Here is a 23,452-nt window from a genome sequence, read left to right on the forward strand (position 1 = left end):
GCGCTTTACAGCCAATGAAGTACTTTTGAAGTGCAGTCACTGTTGTAATGTGGGAATGTTCTGATTCCGTGTTGTAACTTTAATGTATTTCTATGTACACACACTGATCTGAAGGAGAAAGACAAGGTAACGTTTCAGATTTGACCCTTCAGAACGCCCAGCCTCACCCAAAAGTTTACCCCATCCATCAGATGCTGACGGACCTGCTGTGTGTTTTCTGTTGTTATTTTCAATTCTGGCGGTTCGTTCTGCCTCTTTTTACTTCCACACTGGTGGTTCTACACATGTGGAACAGGTGAAAATTGTAAAGCAAAATGTTCAGAACCGGCTTCTCAGATACAAACTTCTCACTCATCCTCAATGGATGTGGGCTGTAGAATTCAGTGAGTTTGCCAGGATGAATTATGTTTGTGTTAGACATCAGAGGCTGGGAGACTACAGCGTCTGCTAAAATCAAAGGATGTTGGGCATGTTTGTGGGATTTGTCCTTTAAAAGATAAATTACTTTCTCAAGGACTAAGCAGACTCCCCACTAAAATAGCTTGTAACCGCCAAAGGTCAGGTTGCTCTTGGCAACTCAGAGCACAACCAGCTGATCCATAATTGGCAACACAAAAAACATTGAGATTGTCTGCTGACATTCTCCAGAGCACAGCTATCATAGTGGTACTAAGACCATGCCACTCTTTAACTGATAGAGCCTGTTACAGTCAGGGGTGTGGAACAATTCAGACTGTGTTATATTGAATCATACTGAGTATATCAGAGAAATCAAAATCATGAGGGGTCTGGACAGTGTAGATAGAGAGAAACTGTTCCCCATTGGTGGAAGGGTCGAGAACCAGAGGACACAGATTTAAGGTGATTATCAGAAGAACCAAAGGCGACATGTGGAAAATCCTTTTTACGCAGCGAGTGGTTATAATCTGGAATGCACTGCCTGAAAGGGTGGTGGAGGCAGACTCTGTCGTGGCTTTCAAAAGGGAATTGGCTAAGAACATAAAGGATAAAAATTTGCAGAGCTACGGGGAAAGGGCGGGGGAGTGGGACGAGCTGAAGTGCTCCTTCTGTGCTGTAACCATTCTATGATTCTACGGGGTAGGTGGATGTATTAGATCAGAGGCTGTTATTGTGGGGAGGTGGGTGTATCGGTCGGTGTTATTGTGGGAGAGACGAGAAACAGAGGAATTGGGAGCAGCAGAAACAGGGAAATTAGGATCACCAGAAACAGAGGAATTAGGATCACCAGAAACAGAGGAATTAGGATCACCAGAAACAGAGGAATTAGGATCACCAGAAACAGGGGAATTAGGATCACCAGAAACAGAGGAATTAGGATCACCAGAAACAGAGGAATTAGGATCACCAGAAACAAAGGAATTAGGATCACCAGAAACAGGGGAATTAGGATCACCAGAAACAGGGGAATTAGGATCACCAGAAAGAGGGGAATTAGGATCACCAGAAACAAAGGAATTAGGATCACCAGAAACAGGGGAATTAGGATCACCAGAAACAGAGGAATTAGGATCACCAGAAACAGGGGAATTAGGAGAGGGCACCAGAAACAGATAAAATCAGGAGAGAGCTCCAGAAAGAGGGGAATTAGGATCACCAGAAACAAAGGAATTAGGATCACCAGAAACAGGGGAATTAGGATCACCAGAAACAGAGGAATTAGGATCACCAGAAACAGGGGAATTAGGAGAGGGCACCAGAAACAGATAAAATCAGGAGAGAGCTCCAGAAAGAGGGGAATTAGGAGCGAGCACCAGAAACAGGGGAATTAGGATCACCAGAAACAGGGGAATTAGGAGAGAGCACCAGAAACAGAGGAATTAGGAGAGAGCAACAGAAACAGGGGAATTAGGAGAGAGCACCAGAAACAGGGGAATTAGGAGAGAGCACCAGAAACAGGGGAATTAGGAGAGAGCAACAGAAACAGGGGAATTAGGAGAGAGCACCAGAAACAGGGGAATTAGGAGAGAGCAACAGAAACAGGGGAATTAGGAGAGAGCACCAGAAACAGGGGAATTAGGAGAGAGCACCAGAAACAGAGGAATTAGGAGAGACCACCAGAAACAGGGGAATTAGGAGAGAGCAACAGAAACAGGGGAATTAGGAGAGAGCACCAGAAACAGGGGAATTAGGAGAGAGCACCAGAAACAGAGGAATTAGGAGAGACCACCAGAAACAGGGGAAATAGGAGAGAGCACCAGAAACAGGGGAATTAGGAGAGAGCACCAGAAACAGGGGAATTAGGAGAGAGAACCAGAAACAGGGGAATTAGGAGAGAGCACCAGGAACAGAGGAATTAGGAGCGACCACCAGAAACAGGGGAAATAGGACAGAGCACCAGAAACAAGGGAATTAGGAGAGAGCACCAGAAACAGGGGAAATAGGAGAGAGCACCAGAAACAGTGGAATTAGGAGAGAGCACCAGAAACAGGGGAATTAGGAGAGAGCACCAGAAACAGAGGAATTAGGAGAGAGCACCAGAAACAGGGGAATTAGGAGAGAGCACCAGAAACAGGGGAATTAGGAGAGAGCACCAGAAACAGGGGAATTAGGAGAGAGCACCAGAAACAGGGGAATTAGGAGAGAGCACCAGAAACAGGAGAATTAGGAGAGAGCACCAGAAACAGGGGAATTAGGACAGAGCACCAGAAACAGGGGAAGTAGGAGAGAGCACCAGAAACAGGAGAATTAGGAGAGAGCACCAGAAACAGGGGAATTAGGAGAGAGCAGCAGAAACAGAGGAATTAGGAGAGAGCACCAGAAACAGGGGAATCAGGAGAGAGCACCAGAAACAGGGGAATTAGGAGAGAGCAGCAGAAACAGAGGAATTAGGAGAGAGCACCAGAAACAGGGGAAGTAGGAGAGAGCACCAGAAACAGGGGAATTAGGAGAGAGCACCAGAAACAGGGGAAGTAGGAGAGAGCACCAGAAACAGGGGAATTAGGAGAGAGCACCAGAAACAGGGGAATTAGGAGAGAGCACCAGAAACAGGAGAATTAGGAGAGAGCACCAGAAACAGGGGAAGTAGGAGAGAGCACCAGAAACAGGAGAATTAGGAGAGAGCAGCAGAAACAGAGGAATTAGGAGAGAGCACCAGAAACAGGGGAATTAGGAGAGAGCACCAGAAACAGGGGAAGTAGGAGAGAGCACCAGAAACAGGAGAATTAGGAGAGAGCACCAGAAACAGGGGAATTAGGAGAGAGCAGCAGAAACAGAGGAATTAGGAGAGAGCACCAGAAACAGGGGAATCAGGAGAGAGCACCAGAAACAGAGGAATTAGGAGAGAGCACCAGAAACAGAGGAATTAGGAGAGAGCACCAGAAACAGGGGAATCAGGAGAGGGCACCAGAAAGTGGAGAAATAGGACAGAGCACCAGAAACAAGGGAAGTAGGAGAGAGCACCAGAAACAGGAATTAGGAGAGAGCACCAGAAACAGGAGAATTAGAGAGCGCCAGAAACAGGAGAATTAGGAGAGAGCACCAGAAACACGGGAATTAGGAGAGAGCACCAGAAACAGGGGAATTAGGAGAGAGCACCAGGAACAGAGGAATTAGGAGAGGGCACCAGAAACAGGAGAATTAGGAGAGAGCACCAGAAACAGGGGAATTAGGAGAGAGCACCAGAAACAGAGGAGTTAGGAGAGAGCACCAGAAACAGGGGAATTAGGAGAGAGCACCAGAAACAGGGGAATTAGGAGAGAGCACCAGGAACAGAGGAATTAGGAGAGGGCACCAGAAACAGGGGAATTAGGAGAGAGCACGAGAAACAAGGGAATTAGGAGAGAGCACCAGAAAGAAGGGAATTAGGAGAGGGTTCCTGAAAGGGGATTTAGGAGAGAGCACCAGAAACAGGGGAATTAGGAGAGAGAACCAGAAACCTGGGAAATGGGAGAGGGCACCAGAAACAGGGGAATTAGGAGAGAGCATTAGAAAGAGGGGAATTAGGAAAGAGAACCAGAAACAGGGGAATTAGGAGAGACTACCAGAAAGAGGGGAATTAGGAGAGAGCACCAGAAAGAGGGGAATTAGGAGAGAGCACCAGAAACAAGGGAATTAGGAGAGAGCACCAGAAACAGGGGAATTAGGAGAGAGCACCAGAAACAGGGGAAGTAGGAGAGAGAACCAGAAACAGGGGAAGTAGGAGAGAGAACCAGAAACAGGGGAAGTAGGAGAGAGAACCAGAAACAGGGGAAGTAGGAGAGAGCACGAGAAACAGGAATTAGGAGCGGGCACCAGAAACAAGAATTAGGAGAGAGCACCAGAAACACGGGAATTAGGAGAGAGCACCAGAAACAGGGGAAGTAGGAGAGAGCACACGAAACAGAGGAATTAGGAGAGGGCACCAGAAACAGGGGAATTAGGAGAGAGCACCAGAAACAGGGGAATTAGGAGAGAGCACCAGAAACAGGGGAATTAGGAGAGAGCACCAGAAACAGAGGAATTAGGAGAGGGCACCAGAAACAGGGGAATTAGGAGAGAGCGCCAGAAACAGGGGAATTAGGAGAGAGCACCAGAAACAGGGGAATTAGGAGAGAGCACCAGAAACAGAGGAATTAGGAGAGGGCACCAAAAAGAGTGGGAGAGCAATAGTGGTAGGGGATTCTATAGTAAGGGGAACAGATAGGCGTTTCTGTGGCCGTAGACGTGAATCCAGGATGGTTTGTTGCCTCCCTGGTGCCAGGGTCAAGGATATCACTGAGCGGCTGCAGGGCATTCTGGAGGGGGAGGGTGAACAGCCAGAGGTCGTGGTCCACATTGGTACCAACGACATAGGTAAAAAGAGGGATGAGGTCCTGCAGCAAGAATTTAAGGAGCTAGGTGAAGGATTAAAGAGCAGGACCTCAAAGGTTGTAATCTCTGGATTACTCCCCGTGCCACGTGCTAGTGGGTATAGGAATAGGAAGATAGAACAGATGAATGCGTGGCTAAAGGGATGGTGCAGGAGGGAGGGCTTTAGTTTCCTGGATCACTGGGTCTGCTTCTGGGAAAGGTGGGACTTGTACAAGTCGGACGGTTTACACCTGAACCAGAGGGGAACCAATATCCTTGCGGGGAGGTTTGCTAGCACTGCTGGGGGGGGTTTAAACTAACTTGGCAGGGGGATGGGGTACAGAGTGGAGCTATAGTAGGGGGTGATTTACAGCCAAATACAGAGGAAAAAACAAGTCAGCTGGGAAGGCAGAGCAAAGATGTGAAGGCAAAAGGGAATATGGCAGGGCTGGAAGGCATCTATTTTAATGCAAGGAGTCTTGCAAATAAGGTGGATGAACTGAAGTTGTTGTTGAACACATGGGAGTATGATATTGTTGCTATCACGGAGACATGGTTGAGGGAGGGTCAGGACTGGCAGCTCAATATTCCGGGGTATAGAATCTTCAGGCGAGACAGAGGGGGGTGTAAAAGGGGAGGGGGTGTTGCAATATTAATTAAGGAGTCAATTACTGCTGTGAGGAGGGACGATATATTAGCGGGTTCCTCTAATGAGGCCATATGGGTAGAACTTAAAAACAAAAAGGGGGCAAGCACTTTGCTGGGAGTGTACTATAGGCCCCCAAACAGTCAGGGGGAGATAGAGGAACAGATATGTAGGCAAATCTCAGAGAAGTGCGAAAATAATAGGGTAATAACAGTGGGGGATTTCAACTTCCCCAATATAAATTGGGATAGTCAGAGTGTGAAAGGCTTAGAGGGTGCAGAATTCTTAAAGTGCATCCAGGAGAGCTTTTTGAGCCAACATGTAGAAAGTCCTACAAGAGAGGGGGCGGTACTGGACCTAATCCTGGGGAATGTAGCCGGGCAAGTGGTGGAAGTATCAGTAGGGGAGCATTTTGGCGACAGTGACCATAATTCGGTGAGATTTAAGGTGGTCATGGAAAAAGACAAAGACGGCCCGGAAATAACGGTTCTAAATTGGGGGAAGGCCGATTTTAATATGATAAGGCAGGATCTGGCCAAAGTGGACTGGGAGCAGCTACTTATAGGAAAATCCACATCAAAACAGTGGGAGACTTTCAGAAGGGAAATAGAGAGAGTACAGCGCCAACATGTTCCTGTAAAGGTCAAGGGTGGGACCAACAAGCAAAGGGAACCTTGGATGACAAGGGATATACAAAAATGCATTAGAAATAAAAGGGGGGCTTTTGGCAGTTACAAAAGACTAAAGACGGAAGAAGCCCTAGAGGAGTATAAAAAGTGCAGGGGCATACTTAAAAAAGAAATTAGGAGGGCGAGGAGGGGCCATGAAATAACACTGGCGAGCAAAATAAAGGAAAATCCTAAGATGTTTTATAAGTATATTAAGGGCAAGAGGATAACCAGGGAAAGGGTAGGGCCCATTAGGGACCAAAGTGGCAATCTGTGTGTAGAGCCAGATGATGTAGGCGGGGTTTTAAATGAATTTTTTGCATCTGTGTTCACTATGGAGAAAGACGATGCAGACATAGAAATCGGGCAAGGGGACTGTGACATACTTGAACATATTAACATCGAGAGGGAGGAGGTGCTAGCGGTTTTAGCAGGCCAAAAAGTGGATAAATCCCCAGGCCCGGACGAGATGTATCCCAGGCTGCTGTGGGAGGCAAAGGAGGAGATTGCAGGGGCTCTGACACAAATTTTCAGAACCTCTCTGGCCACAGGGGATGTACCAGAGGACTGGAGAACAGCTAATGTAGTACCATTATACAAGAAGGGTAGCAGGGATAAACCAGGGAATTACAGACCAGTGAGCCTAACATCTGTGGTAGGGAAATTATTGGAAAAAATTCTGAGGGACAAAATTAGTCTCCACTTGGAGAGGCAAGGATTAATCGGGGATAGTCAGCATGGCTTTGTCAAGGGTAAATCATGTCTGACAAATCTGATTGAATTTTTCGAGGGGGTGACTAGGGGGGTGGATGAGGGAAATGCTGTGGATGTGGTTTACATGGACTTCAGTAAAGCCTTTGACAAAGTCCCGCATAGGAGACTGGTCAAGAAGGTAAGAGCCCATGGGATCCAGGGTGCCTTGGCGCGTTGGATCCTAAACTGGCTGAGTGGCAGGAGGCAGAGGGTGATGGTCGAAGGTTGCTTTTGTGACTGGAAGCCTGTGTCCAGTGGGGTACCTCAGGGATCGGTGCTGGGTCCCTTGTTGTTTGTGATCTACATAAATGATTTGGATGAGAATGTAAAAGGTATGATCAGCAAGTTCGCAGATGACACGAAAATTGGTGGGGTGGTCAATTGCGAGGAGAAAAGCCTCAGGCTACAGGACGATATAAACGGGTTGGTCAGATGGGCGGAAAAGTGGCAAATGGAATTTTACCCTGAAAAGTGCGAGGTGATGCATTTTGGACGGACAAATAAGGCAAGGGAATACACAATGAGTGGTAGGACCCTAGGAAGTACAGAGGGTCAGAGGGACCTTGGTGTACATGTACATAGATCCCTGAAGGCAGCGGAACAGGTAGATAAGGTGGTTAAAAAGGCATATGGGATACTTGCCTTCATTAGCCGAGGCATAGAATATAAGAGCAGGGAGGTTATGATGGAGCTGTACAAAACGCTGGTGAGGCCACAGCTGGAGTACTGTGTGCAGTTCTGGTCGCCTCACTATAGGAAGGATGTGATTGCTTTGGAGAGGGTGCAGAGAAGATTCACCAGGATGTTACCTGGGATGGAGCGCCTCAGCTATGAAGAAAGACTAAACAGGCTGGGGTTGTTTTCCTTGGAGCAAAGAAGGCTGAGGGGGGACCTGATTGAGGTATACAAAATGATGAGGGGCATAGATAGGGTAGACAAAGAGGAACTTTTCCCCTTAGTAGGGGGGTCAATAACTAGGGGGCATAGATTCAGGGTAAGGGGCAGGAGATTTAGAGGGGATTTGAGGAGGAACGTTTTCACCCAGAGGGTGGTTGGAATGTGGAACTCAATGCCCAAAAAGGGTGGTAGAGGCAGGAACCCTCACAACATTCAAGAAGCATTTGGATGAGCACTTGGAATGCCAATGCATACAAGGCTATGGACCAAATGCTGGAAAATGAGATTAGACTGGACAGGGATGGATGGGTGGCGCAGACACGATGGGCCGAAGGGCCTCTTTCTGTGCTGTAAAACTCTATGGCCTAGAAATTGGGTTTTGGCTTAGCCAGGGCTTTAGCGCCGGAAGTTAGTGCCGGCGCTAAGTCCCCTGCGCGCGCCAAAAATTCAGTGGCGCCGCGCCCAAACGGCTGCCGGCGCCACTGAAGGGTCTTTGCGGCGGTACATCGGCGCTAACTGCCGTTTCGCGCCGCAATTCCGGCGCTGCGGCACCCGATGCGGTGCGGCAGGCTGGGGACGTGCAGGTCTCCTCCTCCCGTTAAGGAGGAGCTGCCTGCACCCGGCCGCGGCCCGCGCAAATCAGCTTAAAAATGAGCCCGGCACCTCGGACAAGTGCCGGGCCTGCATCTGTTCCGGGGGGGGCGGGGGGAGAAGTCCGGGGAGGGAGCTGCGGGCAGGCGGCCGGCGGGAAAGTGGCCGGCCGCCGCGGGGCCTTCAATGCGCCGGCGCAAACTGGAGTAAGGCACCTCTGCCAGAACGTTGCTTGCGGCTGCCACGGGCGAGGCGGCCGCAACTCAATTTCGAAGTTCGGGCGGGTTACCACGGCAACCGGGACGCTGCGCACACCGATGACGTCATCGGTGCCGGCGCAGCGCTACCGGTGCAACGCCGATTTAGGGCCCCAGGGAATTTTTAAACTGGCCATAACTCTGGCGCTAGTCCCTCTAGCGCCTCAAAAGCGGCGCTAAGGCAACTAAATTTCTAGGCCTATGACTCTAAACTGGGGAATTAGGAGAGAGCACCAGAAACAGGGGAATTAGGAGAGAGCACCAGAAACAGAGGAATAAGGTGAGAGCACCAGAAACAGAGGAATTAGGAGAGGGCACCAGAAACAGGGGAATTAGGAGAGAGCACAAGAAACAGAGGAATTAGGAGAGAGCACCAGAAACAGAGGAATTAGGAGAGAGCACCAGAAACAGGGGAATTAGGAGAGAGCACCAGAAACAGGGGAATTAGGAGAGAGCACCAGAAACAGGGGAATTAGGGGAGGACACCAGAAACAGGGGAATTAGGAGAGAGCACCAGAAACAGGGGAATTAGGAGAGAGCACCAGAAACAGGGGAATTAGGAGAGGGCACCAGAAACAGGGGAATTAGGAGAGGGCACCAGAAACAGGGGAATTAGGAGAGAGCACCAGAAACAGGGGAATTAGGAGAGAGCACCAGAAACAGGAGAATTAGGAAAGAGCACCAGAAACAGGGGAATTGGGAGAGGGCACCAGAAAAAGGGGAATTAGGGGAGGGCACCAGAAACAGGGGAATTAGGAGAGAACCAGAAACAGGGGAATTAGGAGAGGGCACCAGAAACAGGGGAATTAGGGGAGGGCACCAGAAACAGGGGAATAAGGAGAGAACCAGAAACAGGGGAATTAGGAGAGAGCACCAGAAACAGGGGAATTAGGAGAGAGCACCAGAAACAGGGGAATTAGGAGAGAGCACCAGAAACAGGAGAATTAGGAGAGAGCACCAGAAACAGGGGAATTAGGAGAGGGCACCAGAAACAGGGGAATTAGGAGAGAGCACCAGAAACAGGGGAATTAGGAGAGAGCACAAGAAACAGGGGAATTAGGAGAGGGCACCAGAAACAGAGGAATCAGGAGAGAGCACCAGAAACAGGAATTAGGAGAGAGCACCAGAAACAGGGGAATTAGGAGAGAGCACCAGAAACAGGGGAATTAGGAGAGAGCACCAGAAACAGGGGAATTAGGAGAGAGCACCAGAAACAGGAGAATTAGGAAAGAGCACCAGAAACAGGGGAATTAGGAGAGGGCACCAGAAAAAGAGGAATTAGGCGAGAGCACCAGAAACAGGGGAATTAGGAGAGAGCACCAGAAACAGGGGAATTAGGAGGGAGCACAAGAAACAGGGGAATTAGGAGAGGGCACCAGAAACAGGGGAATTAGGAGAGAGCACCAGAAACAGGGGAAATCGGAGAGAGCACCAGAAAGAGGGGAATTAGGAGAGAGCACCAGAAACCTGGTAATTAGGAGAGGCACCAGAAACCAGGGAATTAGGAGAGAGCACCAGAAACAGCGGAATTAGGAGAGAGCACCAGAAACAGGGGAATTAGGAGAGGCACCAGAAACCAGGGAATTAGGAGAGAGCACCAGGAACAGAGGAATTAGGACAGAGCACCAAGAACAGAGGAATTAGGAGAGAGCACCAGGAACAGAGGAATTAGGAGACAGCACCAGAAACAGAGGAATTAGGAGAGAGCACCAGAAACAGAGGAATTAGGAGAGAGCACCAGAAACAGAGGAATTAGGAGAGAGCACCAGAAACAGGGGAATTAGGAGAGAGCACCAGAAACAGGAATGAGGAGAGGGCACCAGAAACATGGGAATTAGCAGAGAACCAGAAACAGGGGAATTAGGAGAGAGCACCAGAAACAAGGGGAATTAGGAGAGAGCACCAGAAACAGGAGAATTAGGAGAGAGCACCACAAACGGGAATTAGGAGAGAACATCAGAAACAGGGGAATTAGGAGAGAACACCAGAAACAGGGGAATTAGGAGAGGGCACCAGAAACAGGGGAATTAGGAGAGAGCACCAGAAACAGGGGAATTAGGAGAGAGCACCAGAAACAGGGGAATTAGGAGAGAGCACAAGAAACAGGGGAAGTAGGAGAGAGCACCAGAAACAGGAGAATTAGGAGAGAGCACCAGAAACAGGAGAATTAGGAGAGAGCACCAGAAACAGGGGAATTAGGAGAGAGCACCAGAAACAGAGGAATTAGGAGAGAGCACCAGAAACAGGGGAATTAGGAGAGGGCACCAGAAACAGGAGAATTAGGAGAGAGCACCAGAAACAGGAGAATTAGGAAAGAGCACCAGAAACAGGGGAATTAGGAGGGAGCACAAGAAACAGGGGAATTAGGAGAGGGCACCAGAAACAGAGGAATTAGGAGAGAGCATCAGAAACAGGAATTAGGAGAGAGCACCAGAAACAGGGGAATTAAGAGAGAGCACCAGAAACAGGGGAATTAGGAAAGAGCACCAGAAACAGCGGAATTAGGAGAGAGCACCAGAAACAGGGGAATTAGGAGAGATCACCAGAAAGAGGGGAATCAGGAGAGAGCACCAGAAACAGGGGAATTAGGAGAGAGCACCAGAAACAGGGGAATTAGGAGAGAGCACCAGAAACAGGGGAAATCGGAGAGAGCACCAGAAAGAGGGGAATTAGGAGAGAGCACCAGAAACCTGGTAATTAGGAGAGGCACCAGAAACCAGGGAATTCGGAGAGAGCACCAGAAACAGGGGAATTAGGAGCGAGCACCAGAAACAGAGGAATTAGGAGAGAGCACCAGAAACAGAGGAATTAGGAGAGAGCACCAGAAACAGGGGAATTAGGAGAGAGCACCAGAAACAGGAATTAGGAGACAGCACCAGAAACAGGGGAATTAGGAGAGAGCACCAGAAACAGGGGAATTAGAAGAGAGCACCAGAAACAGGGGAAGTAGGAGAGAGCACCAGAAACAGGGGAATTAGGAGAGAGCACCAGAAACAGGGGAATTAGGAGAGAGCACCAGAAACAGGGGAATTAGGGGAGGACACCAGAAACAGGGGAATTAGGAGAGAGCACCAGAAACAGGGGAATTAGGAGAGAGCACCAGAAACAGGGGAATTAGGAGAGGGCACCAGAAACAGGGGAATTAGGAGAGGGCACCAGAAACAGGGGAATTAGGAGAGAGCACCAGAAACAGGAGCATTAGGAAAGAGCACCAGAAACAGGGGAATTGGGAGAGGGCACCAGAAAAAGGGGAATTAGGGGAGGGCACCAGAAACAGGGGAATTAGGAGAGAACCAGAAACAGGGGAATTAGGAGAGGGCACCAGAAACAGGGGAATTAGGGGAGGGCACCAGAAACAGGGGAATTAGGAGAGAACCAGAAACAGGGGAATTAGGAGAGAGCACCAGAAACAGGGGAATTAGGAGAGAGCACCAGAAACAGGGGAATTAGGAGAGAGCACCAGAAACAGGAGAATTAGGAGAGAGCACCAGAAACAGGGGAATTAGGAGAGGGCACCAGAAACAGGGGAATTAGGAGAGAGCACCAGAAACAGGGGAATTAGGGGAGAGCACAAGAAACAGGGGAATTAGGAGAGGGCACCAGAAACAGAGGAATCAGGAGAGAGCACCAGAAACAGGAATTAGGAGAGAGCACCAGAAACAGGGGAATTAGGAGAGAGCACCAGAAACAGGGGAATTAGGAGAGAGCACCAGAAACAGGGGAATTAGGAGAGAGCACCAGAAACAGGAGAATTAGGAAAGAGCACCAGAAACAGGGGAATTAGGAGAGGGCACCAGAAAAAGAGGCATTAGGCGAGAGCACCAGAAACAGGGGAATTAGGAGAGAGCACCAGAAACAGGGGAATTAGGAGGGAGCACAAGAAACAGGGGAATTAGGAGAGGGCACCAGAAACAGGGGAATTAGGAGAGAGCACCAGAAACAGGGGAAATCGGAGAGAGCACCAGAAAGAGGGGAATTAGGAGAGAGCACCAGAAACCTGGTAATTAGGAGAGGCACCAGAAACCAGGGAATTTGGAGAGAGCACCAGAAACAGCGGAATTAGGAGAGAGCACCAGAAACAGGGGAATTAGGAGAGGCACCAGAAACCAGGGAATTAGGAGAGAGCACCAGGAACAGAGGAATTAGGACAGAGCACCAAGAACAGAGGAATTAGGAGAGAGCACCAGGAACAGAGGAATTAGGAGACAGCACCAGAAACAGAGGAATTAGGAGAGAGCACCAGAAACAGAGGAATTAGGAGAGAGCACCAGAAACAGAGGAATTAGGAGAGAGCACCAGAAACAGGGGAATTAGGAGAGAGCACCAGAAACAGGAATGAGGAGAGGGCACCAGAAACATGGGAATTAGCAGAGAACCAGAAACAGGGGAATTAGGAGAGAGCACCAGAAACAAGGGGAATTAGGAGAGAGCACCAGAAACAGGAGAATTAGGAGAGAGCACCAGAAACGGGAATTAGGAGAGAACACCAGAAACAGGGGAATTAGGAGAGAACACCAGAAACAGGGGAATTAGGAGAGGGCACCAGAAACAGGGGAATTAGGAGAGAGCACCAGAAACAGGGGAATTAGGAGAGAGCACCAGAAACAGGAGAATTAGGAGAGAGCACCAGAAACAGGGGAATTAGGAGAGAGCACCAGAAACAGAGGAATTAGGAGAGAGCACCAGAAACAGGGGAATTAGGAGAGGGCACCAGAAACAGGAGAATTAGGAGAGAGCACCAGAAACAGGAGAATTAGGAAAGAGCACCAGAAACAGCGGAATTAAGAGAGAGCACCAGAAACAGGGGAATTAGGAAAGAGCACCAGAAACAGCGGAATTAGGAGAGAGCACCAGAAACAGGGGAATTAGGAGAGATCACCAGAAAGAGGGGAATCAGGAGAGAGCACCAGAAACAGGGGAATTAGGAGAGAGCACCAGAAACAGGGGAATTAGGAGAGAGCACCAGAAACAGGGGAAATCGGAGAGAGCACCAGAAAGAGGGGAATTAGGAGAGAGCACCAGAAACCTGGTAATTAGGAGAAGCACCAGAAACCAGGGAATTAGGAGAGAGCACCAGAAACAGGGGAATTAGGAGAGAGCACCAGAAACAGAGGAATTAGGAGAGAGCACCAGAAACAGAGGAATTAGGAGAGAGCACCAGAAACAGGGGAATTAGGAGAGAGCACCAGAAACAGGAATTAGGAGACAGCACCAGAAACAGGGGAATTAGGAGAGAGCACCAGAAACAGGGGAATTAGAAGAGAGCACCAGAAACAGGGGAAGTAGGAGAGAGCACCAGAAACAGGGGAATTAGGAGAGTGCACCAGAAACAGGGGAATTAGGAGAGAGCACCAGGATCGGAATTAGGAGAGAGCACCAGAAACAGGGGAATTAGGAGAGAGCACCAGAAACAGGGGAGTTAGGAGAGGGCACCAGAAACATGGGAATTAGGAGAGAACCAGAAACAGGGGAATTAGGAGAGAGCACCAGAAACAGGGGAATTAGGAGAGAGCACCAGAAACAGAGGAATTAGGAGAGAGCACCAGAAACAGGAGAATTAGGAGAGAGCACCAGAAACGGGAATTAGGAGAGAGCACCAGAAACAGGGGAATTAGGAGAGGGCACCAGAAACAGGGGAATTAGGAGAGAGCACCAGAAACAGGGGAATTAGGAGAGAGCACCAGAAACAGGGGAATTAGGAGAGAGCACCAGAAACAGGGGAATTAGGAGAGAGCACCAGAAACAGGAGAATTAGGAGAGAGTACCAGAAACAGGGGAATTAGGAGAGGGCACCAGAAACAGGGGAATTAGGAGAGGGCACCAGAAACAGGGGAATTAGGAGAGAGCACCAGAAACAGGGGAAATCGGAGAGAGCACCAGAAAGAGGGGAATTAGGAGAGAGCACCAGAAACCTGGTAATTAGGAGAGGCACCAGAAACCAGGGAATTAGGAGAGAGCACCAGAAACAGCGGAATTAGGAGAGAGCACCAGAAACAGGGGAATTAGGAGAGGCACCAGAAACCAGGGAATTAGGAGAGAGCACCAGGAACAGAGGAATTAGGACAGAGCACCAAGAACAGAGGAATTAGGAGAGAGCACCAGGAACAGAGGAATTAGGAGACAGCACCAGAAACAGAGGAATTAGGAGAGAGCACCAGAAACAGAGGAATTAGGAGAGAGCACCAGAAACAGAGGAATTAGGAGAGAGCACCAGAAACAGGGGAATTAGGAGAGAGCACCAGAAACAGGAATGAGGAGAGGGCACCAGAAACATGGGAATTAGCAGAGAACCAGAAACAGGGGAATTAGGAGAGAGCACCAGAAACAAGGGGAATTAGGAGAGAGCACCAGAAACAGGAGAATTAGGAGAGAGCACCACAAACGGGAATTAGGAGAGAACATCAGAAACAGGGGAATTAGGAGAGAACACCAGAAACAGGGGAATTAGGAGAGGGCACCAGAAACAGGGGAATTAGGAGAGAGCACCAGAAACAGGGGAATTAGGAGAGAGCACCAGAAACAGGGGAATTAGGAGAGAGCACAAGAAACAGGGGAAGTAGGAGAGAGCACCAGAAACAGGAGAATTAGGAGAGAGCACCAGAAACAGGAGAATTAGGAGAGAGCACCAGAAACAGGGGAATTAGGAGAGAGCACCAGAAACAGAGGAATTAGGAGAGAGCACCAGAAACAGGGGAATTAGGAGAGGGCACCAGAAACAGGAGAATTAGGAGAGAGCACCAGAAACAGGAGAATTAGGAAAGAGCACCAGAAACAGGGGAATTAGGAGGGAGCACAAGAAACAGGGGAATTAGGAGAGGGCACCAGAAACAGAGGAATTAGGAGAGAGCATCAGAAACAGGAATTAGGAGAGAGCACCAGAAACAGGGGAATTAAGAGAGAGCACCAGAAACAGGGGAATTAGGAAAGAGCACCAGAAACAGCGGAATTAGGAGAGAGCACCAGAAACAGGGGAATTAGGAGAGATCACCAGAAAGAGGGGAATCAGGAGAGAGCACCAGAAACAGGGGAATTAGGAGAGAGCACCAGAAACAGGGGAATTAGGAGAGAGCACCAGAAACAGGGGAAATCGGAGAGAGCACCAGAAAGAGGGGAATTAGGAGAGAGCACCAGAAACCTGGTAATTAGGAGAGGCACCAGAAACCAGGGAATTCGGAGAGAGCACCAGAAACAGGGGAATTAGGAGCGAGCACCAGAAACAGAGGAATTAGGAGAGAGCACCAGAAACAGAGGAATTAGGAGAGAGCACCAGAAACAGGGGAATTAGGAGAGAGCACCAGAAACAGGGGAATTAGGAGCGAGCACCAGAAACAGAGGAATTAGGAGAGAGCACCAGAAACAGAGGAATTAGGAGAGAGCACCAGAAACAGGGGAATTAGGAGAGAGCACCAGAAACAGGAATTAGGAGACAGCACCAGAAACAGGGGAATTAGGAGAGAGCACCAGAAACAGGGGAATTAGAAGAGAGCACCAGAAACAGGGGAAGTAGGAGAGAGCACCAGAAACAGGGGAATTAGGAGAGAGCACCAGAAACAGGGGAATTAGGAGAGAGCACCAGAAACAGGGGAATTAGGGGAGGACACGAGAAACAGGGGAATTAGGAGAGAGCACCAGAAACAGGGGAATTAGGAGAGAGCACCAGAAACAGGGGAATTAGGAGAGGGCACCAGAAACAGGGGAATTAGGAGAGGGCACCAGAAACAGGGGAATTAGGAGAGAGCACCAGAAACAGGAGCATTAGGAAAGAGCACCAGAAACAGGGGAATTGGGAGAGGGCACCAGAAAAAGGGGAATTAGGGGAGGGCACCAGAAACAGGGGAATTAGGAGAGAACCAGAAACAGGGGAATTAGGAGAGGGCACCAGAAACAGGGGAATTAGGGGAGGGCACCAGAAACAGGGGAATTAGGAGAGAACCAGAAACAGGGGAATTAGGAGAGAGCACCAGAAACAGGGGAATTAGGAGAGAGCACCAGAAACAGGGGAATTAGGAGAGAGCACCAGAAACAGGAGAATTAGGAGAGAGCACCAGAAACAGGGGAATTAGGAGAGGGCACCAGAAACAGGGGAATTAGGAGAGAGCACCAGAAACAGGGGAATTAGGGGAGAGCACAAGAAACAGGGGAATTAGGAGAGGGCACCAGAAACAGAGGAATCAGGAGAGAGCACCAGAAACAGGAATTAGGAGAGAGCACCAGAAACAGGGGAATTAGGAGAGAGCACCAGAAACAGGGGAATTAGGAGAGAGCACCAGAAACAGGGGAATTAGGAGAGAGCACCAGAAACAGGAGAATTAGGAAAGAGCACCAGAAACAGGGGAATTAGGAGAGGGCACCAGAAAAAGAGGCATTAGGCGAGAGCACCAGAAACAGGGGAATTAGGAGAGAGCACCAGAAACAGGGGAATTAGGAGGGAGCACAAGAAACAGGGGAATTAGGAGAGGGCACCAGAAACAGGGGAATTAGGAGAGAGCACCAGAAACAGGGGAAATCGGAGAGAGCACCAGAAAGAGGGGAATTAGGAGAGAGCACCAGAAACCTGGTAATTAGGAGAGGCACCAGAAACCAGGGAATTTGGAGAGAGCACCAGAAACAGCGGAATTAGGAGAGAGCACCAGAAACAGGGGAATTAGGAGAGGCACCAGAAACCAGGGAATTAGGAGAGAGCACCAGGAACAGAGGAATTAGGACAGAGCACCAAGAACAGAGGAATTAGGAGAGAGCACCAGGAACAGAGGAATTAGGAGACAGCACCAGAAACAGAGGAATTAGGAGAGAGCACCAGAAACAGAGGAATTAGGAGAGAGCACCAGAAACAGAGGAATTAGGAGAGAGCACCAGAAACAGGGGAATTAGGAGAGAGCACCAGAAACAGGAATGAGGAGAGGGCACCAGAAACATGGGAATTAGCAGAGAACCAGAAACAGGGGAATTAGGAGAGAGCACCAGAAACAAGGGGAATTAGGAGAGAGCACCAGAAACAGGAGAATTAGGAGAGAGCACCAGAAACGGGAATTAGGAGAGAACACCAGAAACAGGGGAATTAGGAGAGAACACCAGAAACAGGGGAATTAGGAGAGGGCACCAGAAACAGGGGAATTAGGAGAGAGCACCAGAAACAGGGGAATTAGGAGAGAGCACCAGAAACAGGAGAATTAGGAGAGAGCACCAGAAACAGGGGAATTAGGAGAGAGCACCAGAAACAGAGGAATTAGGAGAGAGCACCAGAAACAGGGGAATTAGGAGAGGGCACCAGAAACAGGAGAATTAGGAGAGAGCACCAGAAACAGGAGAATTAGGAAAGAGCACCAGAAACAGGGGAATTAAGAGAGAGCACCAGAAACAGGGGAATTAGGAAAGAGCACCAGAAACAGCGGAATTAGGAGAGAGCACCAGAAACAGGGGAATTAGGAGAGATCACCAGAAAGAGGGGAATCAGGAGAGAGCACCAGAAACAGGGGAATTAGGAGAGAGCACCAGAAACAGGGGAATTAGGAGAGAGCACCAGAAACAGGGGAAATCGGAGAGAGCACCAGAAAGAGGGGAATTAGGAGAGAGCACCAGAAACCTGGTAATTAGGAGAAGCACCAGAAACCAGGGAATTAGGAGAGAGCACCAGAAACAGGGGAATTAGGAGAGAGCACCAGAAACAGAGGAATTAGGAGAGAGCACCAGAAACAGAGGAATTAGGAGAGAGCACCAGAAACAGGGGAATTAGGAGAGAGCACCAGAAACAGGAATTAGGAGACAGCACCAGAAACAGGGGAATTAGGAGAGAGCACCAGAAACAGGGGAATTAGAAGAGAGCACCAGAAACAGGGGAAGTAGGAGAGAGCACCAGAAACAGGGGAATTAGGAGAGTGCACCAGAAACAGGGGAATTAGGAGAGAGCACCAGGATCGGAATTAGGAGAGAGCACCAGAAACAGGGGAATTAGGAGAGAGCACCAGAAACAGGGGAGTTAGGAGAGGGCACCAGAAACATGGGAATTAGGAGAGAACCAGAAACAGGGGAATTAGGAGAGAGCACCAGAAACAGGGGAATTAGGAGAGAGCACCAGAAACAGAGGAATTAGGAGAGAGCACCAGAAACAGGAGAATTAGGAGAGAGCACCAGAAACGGGAATTAGGAGAGAGCACCAGAAACAGGGGAATTAGGAGAGGGCACCAGAAACAGGGGAATTAGGAGAGAGCACCAGAAACAGGGGAATTAGGAGAGAGCACCAGAAACAGGGGAATTAGGAGAGAGCACCAGAAACAGGGGAATTAGGAGAGAGCACCAGAAACAGGAGAATTAGGAGAGAGTACCAGAAACAGGGGAATTAGGAGAGGGCACCAGAAACAGGGGAATTAGGAGAGGGCACCAGAAACAGGGGAATTAGGAGAGAGCACCAGAAACAGGGGAAATCGGAGAGAGCACCAGAAAGAGGGGAATTAGGAGAGAGCACCAGAAACCTGGTAATTAGGAGAGGCACCAGAAACCAGGGAATTAGGAGAGAGCACCAGAAACAGCGGAATTAGGAGAGAGCACCAGAAACAGGGGAATTAGGAGAGGCACCAGAAACCAGGGAATTAGGAGAGAGCACCAGGAACAGAGGAATTAGGACAGAGCACCAAGAACAGAGGAATTAGGAGAGAGCACCAGGAACAGAGGAATTAGGAGACAGCACCAGAAACAGAGGAATTAGGAGAGAGCACCAGAAACAGAGGAATTAGGAGAGAGCACCAGAAACAGAGGAATTAGGAGAGAGCACCAGAAACAGGGGAATTAGGAGAGAGCACCAGAAACAGGAATGAGGAGAGGGCACCAGAAACATGGGAATTAGCAGAGAACCAGAAACAGGGGAATTAGGAGAGAGCACCAGAAACAAGGGGAATTAGGAGAGAGCACCAGAAACAGGAGAATTAGGAGAGAGCACCACAAACGGGAATTAGGAGAGAACATCAGAAACAGGGGAATTAGGAGAGAACACCAGAAACAGGGGAATTAGGAGAGGGCACCAGAAACAGGGGAATTAGGAGAGAGCACCAGAAACAGGGGAATTAGGAGAGAGCACCAGAAACAGGGGAATTAGGAGAGAGCACAAGAAACAGGGGAAGTAGGAGAGAGCACCAGAAACAGGAGAATTAGGAGAGAGCACCAGAAACAGGAGAATTAGGAGAGAGCACCAGAAACAGGGGAATTAGGAGAGAGCACCAGAAACAGAGGAATTAGGAGAGAGCACCAGAAACAGGGGAATTAGGAGAGGGCACCAGAAACAGGAGAATTAGGAGAGAGCACCAGAAACAGGAGAATTAGGAAAGAGCACCAGAAACAGGGGAATTAGGAGGGAGCACAAGAAACAGGGGAATTAGGAGAGGGCACCAGAAACAGAGGAATTAGGAGAGAGCATCAGAAACAGGAATTAGGAGAGAGCACCAGAAACAGGGGAATTAAGAGAGAGCACCAGAAACAGGGGAATTAGGAAAGAGCACCAGAAACAGCGGAATTAGGAGAGAGCACCAGAAACAGGGGAATTAGGAGAGATCACCAGAAAGAGGGGAATCAGGAGAGAGCACCAGAAACAGGGGAATTAGGAGAGAGCACCAGAAACAGGGGAATTAGGAGAGAGCACCAGAAACAGGGGAAATCGGAGAGAGCACCAGAAAGAGGGGAATTAGGAGAGAGCACCAGAAACCTGGTAATTAGGAGAGGCACCAGAAACCAGGGAATTCGGAGAGAGCACCAGAAACAGGGGAATTAGGAGCGAGCACCAGAAACAGAGGAATTAGGAGAGAGCACCAGAAACAGAGGAATTAGGAGAGAGCACCAGAAACAGGGGAATTAGGAGAGAGCACCAGAAACAGGAATTAGGAGACAGCACCAGAAACAGGGGAATTAGGAGAGAGCACCAGAAACAGGGGAATTAGAAGAGAGCACCAGAAACAGGGGAAGTAGGAGAGAGCACCAGAAACAGGGGAATTAGGAGAGAGCACCAGAAACAGGGGAATTAGGAGAGAGCACCAGAAACAGGGGAATTAGGGGAGGACACCAGAAACAGGGGAATTAGGAGAGAGCACCAGAAACAGGGGAATTAGGAGAGAGCACCAGAAACAGGGGAATTAGGAGAGGGCACCAGAAACAGGGGAATTAGGAGAGGGCACCAGAAACAGGGGAATTAGGAGAGAGCACCAGAAACAGGGGAATTAGGAGAGAGCACCAGAAACAGGAGCATTAGGAAAGAGCACCAGAAACAGGGGAATTGGGAGAGGGCACCAGAAAAAGGGGAATTAGGGGAGGGCACCAGAAACAGGGGAATTAGGAGAGAACCAGAAACAGGGGAATTAGGAGAGGGCACCAGAAACAGGGGAATTAGGGGAGGGCACCAGAAACAGGGGAATTAGGAGAGAACCAGAAACAGGGGAATTAGGAGAGAGCACCAGAAACAGGGGAATTAGGAGAGAGCACCAGAAACAGGGGAATTAGGAGAGAGCACCAGAAACAGGAGAATTAGGAGAGAGCACCAGAAACACGGGAATTAGGAGAGGGCACCAGAAACAGGGGAATTAGGAGAGAGCACCAGAAACAGGGGAATTAGGAGCGAGCACCAGAAACAGAGGAATTAGGAGAGAGCACCAGAAACAGAGGAATTAGGAGAGAGCACCAGAAACAGGGGAATTAGGAGAGAGCACCAGAAACAGGAATTAGGAGACAGCACCAGAAACAGGGGAATTAGGAGAGAGCACCAGAAACAGGGGAATTAGAAGAGAGCACCAGAAACAGGGGAAGTAGGAGAGAGCACCAGAAACAGGGGAATTAGGAGAGAGCACCAGAAACAGGGGAATTAGGAGAGAGCACCAGAAACAGGGGAATTAGGGGAGGACACCAGAAACAGGGGAATTAGGAGAGAGCACCAGAAACAGGGGAATTAGGAGAGAGCACCAGAAACAGGGGAATTAGGAGAGGGCACCAGAAACAGGGGAATTAGGAGAGGGCACCAGAAACAGGGGAATTAGGAGAGAGCACCAGAAACAGGAGCATTAGGAAAGAGCACCAGAAACAGGGGAATTGGGAGAGGGCACCAGAAAAAGGGGAATTAGGGGAGGGCACCAGAAACAGGGGAATTAGGAGAGAACCAGAAACAGGGGAATTAGGAGAGGGCACCAGAAACAGGGGAATTAGGGGAGGGCACCAGAAACAGGGGAATTAGGAGAGAACCAGAAACAGGGGAATTAGGAGAGAGCACCAGAAACAGGGGAATTAGGAGAGAGCACCAGAAACAGGGGAATTAGGAGAGAGCACCAGAAACAGGAGAATTAGGAGAGAGCACCAGAAACAGGGGAATTAGGAGAGGGCACCAGAAACAGGGGAATTAGGAGAGAGCACCAGAAACAGGGGAATTAGGGGAGAGCACAAGAAACAGGGGAATTAGGAGAGGGCACCAGAAACAGAGGAATCAGGAGAGAGCACCAGAAACAGGAATTAGGAGAGAGCACCAGAAACAGGGGAATTAGGAGAGAGCACCAGAAACAGGGGAATTAGGAGAGAGCACCAGAAACAGGGGAATTAGGAGAGAGCACCAGAAACAGGAGAATTAGGAAAGAGCACCAGAAACAGGGGAATTAGGAGAGGGCACCAGAAAAAGAGGCATTAGGCGAGAGCACCAGAAACAGGGGAATTAGGAGAGAGCACCAGAAACAGGGGAATTAGGAGGGAGCACAAGAAACAGGGGAATTAGGAGAGGGCACCAGAAACAGGGGAATTAGGAGAGAGCACCAGAAACAGGGGAAATCGGAGAGAGCACCAGAAAGAGGGGAATTAGGAGAGAGCACCAGAAACCTGGTAATTAGGAGAGGCACCAGAAACCAGGGAATTTGGAGAGAGCACCAGAAACAGCGGAATTAGGAGAGAGCACCAGAAACAGGGGAATTAGGAGAGGCACCAGAAACCAGGGAATTAGGAGAGAGCACCAGGAACAGAGGAATTAGGACAGAGCACCAAGAACAGAGGAATTAGGAGAGAGCACCAGGAACAGAGGAATTAGGAGACAGCACCAGAAACAGAGGAATTAGGAGAGAGCACCAGAAACAGAGGAATTAGGAGAGAGCACCAGAAACAGAGGAATTAGGAGAGAGCACCAGAAACAGGGGAATTAGGAGAGAGCACCAGAAACAGGAATGAGGAGAGGGCACCAGAAACATGGGAATTAGCAGAGAACCAGAAACAGGGGAATTAGGAGAGAGCACCAGAAACAAGGGGAATTAGGAGAGAGCACCAGAAACAGGAGAATTAGGAGAGAGCACCAGAAACGGGAATTAGGAGAGAACACCAGAAACAGGGGAATTAGGAGAGAACACCAGAAACAGGGGAATTAGGAGAGGGCACCAGAAACAGGGGAATTAGGAGAGAGCACCAGAAACAGGGGAATTAGGAGAGAGCACCAGAAACAGGAGAATTAGGAGAGAGCACCAGAAACAGGGGAATTAGGAGAGAGCACCAGAAACAGAGGAATTAGGAGAGAGCACCAGAAACAGGGGAATTAGGAGAGGGCACCAGAAACAGGAGAATTAGGAGAGAGCACCAGAAACAGGAGAATTAGGAAAGAGCACCAGAAACAGGGGAATTAAGAGAGAGCACCAGAAACAGGGGAATTAGGAAAGAGCACCAGAAACAGCGGAATTAGGAGAGAGCACCAGAAACAGGGGAATTAGGAGAGATCACCAGAAAGAGGGGAATCAGGAGAGAGCACCAGAAACAGGGGAATTAGGAGAGAGCACCAGAAACAGGGGAATTAGGAGAGAGCACCAGAAACAGGGGAAATCGGAGAGAGCACCAGAAAGAGGGGAATTAGGAGAGAG

The 23,452-nt window shown here is 49.3% G+C and overlaps 1 protein-coding gene across 1 annotated transcript in view; it reads right to left on the minus strand.

Annotated features, from left to right (window-relative positions):
* The window catches only part of LOC147097958 (inactive carboxypeptidase-like protein X2), a 185,900-nt gene that overhangs the window by 31,804 nt on the left and 130,644 nt on the right, over window positions 1-23,452 (minus strand). The gene's annotated exons all lie outside the window — the stretch shown is intronic.

This window comes from Somniosus microcephalus, chromosome 30 (assembly GCF_052327205.1).
Source record: "Somniosus microcephalus isolate GS21.2 chromosome 30, FLI_Smic_1.0, whole genome shotgun sequence".
NCBI classification, from domain to species: Eukaryota; Metazoa; Chordata; class Chondrichthyes; order Squaliformes; family Somniosidae; genus Somniosus; species Somniosus microcephalus.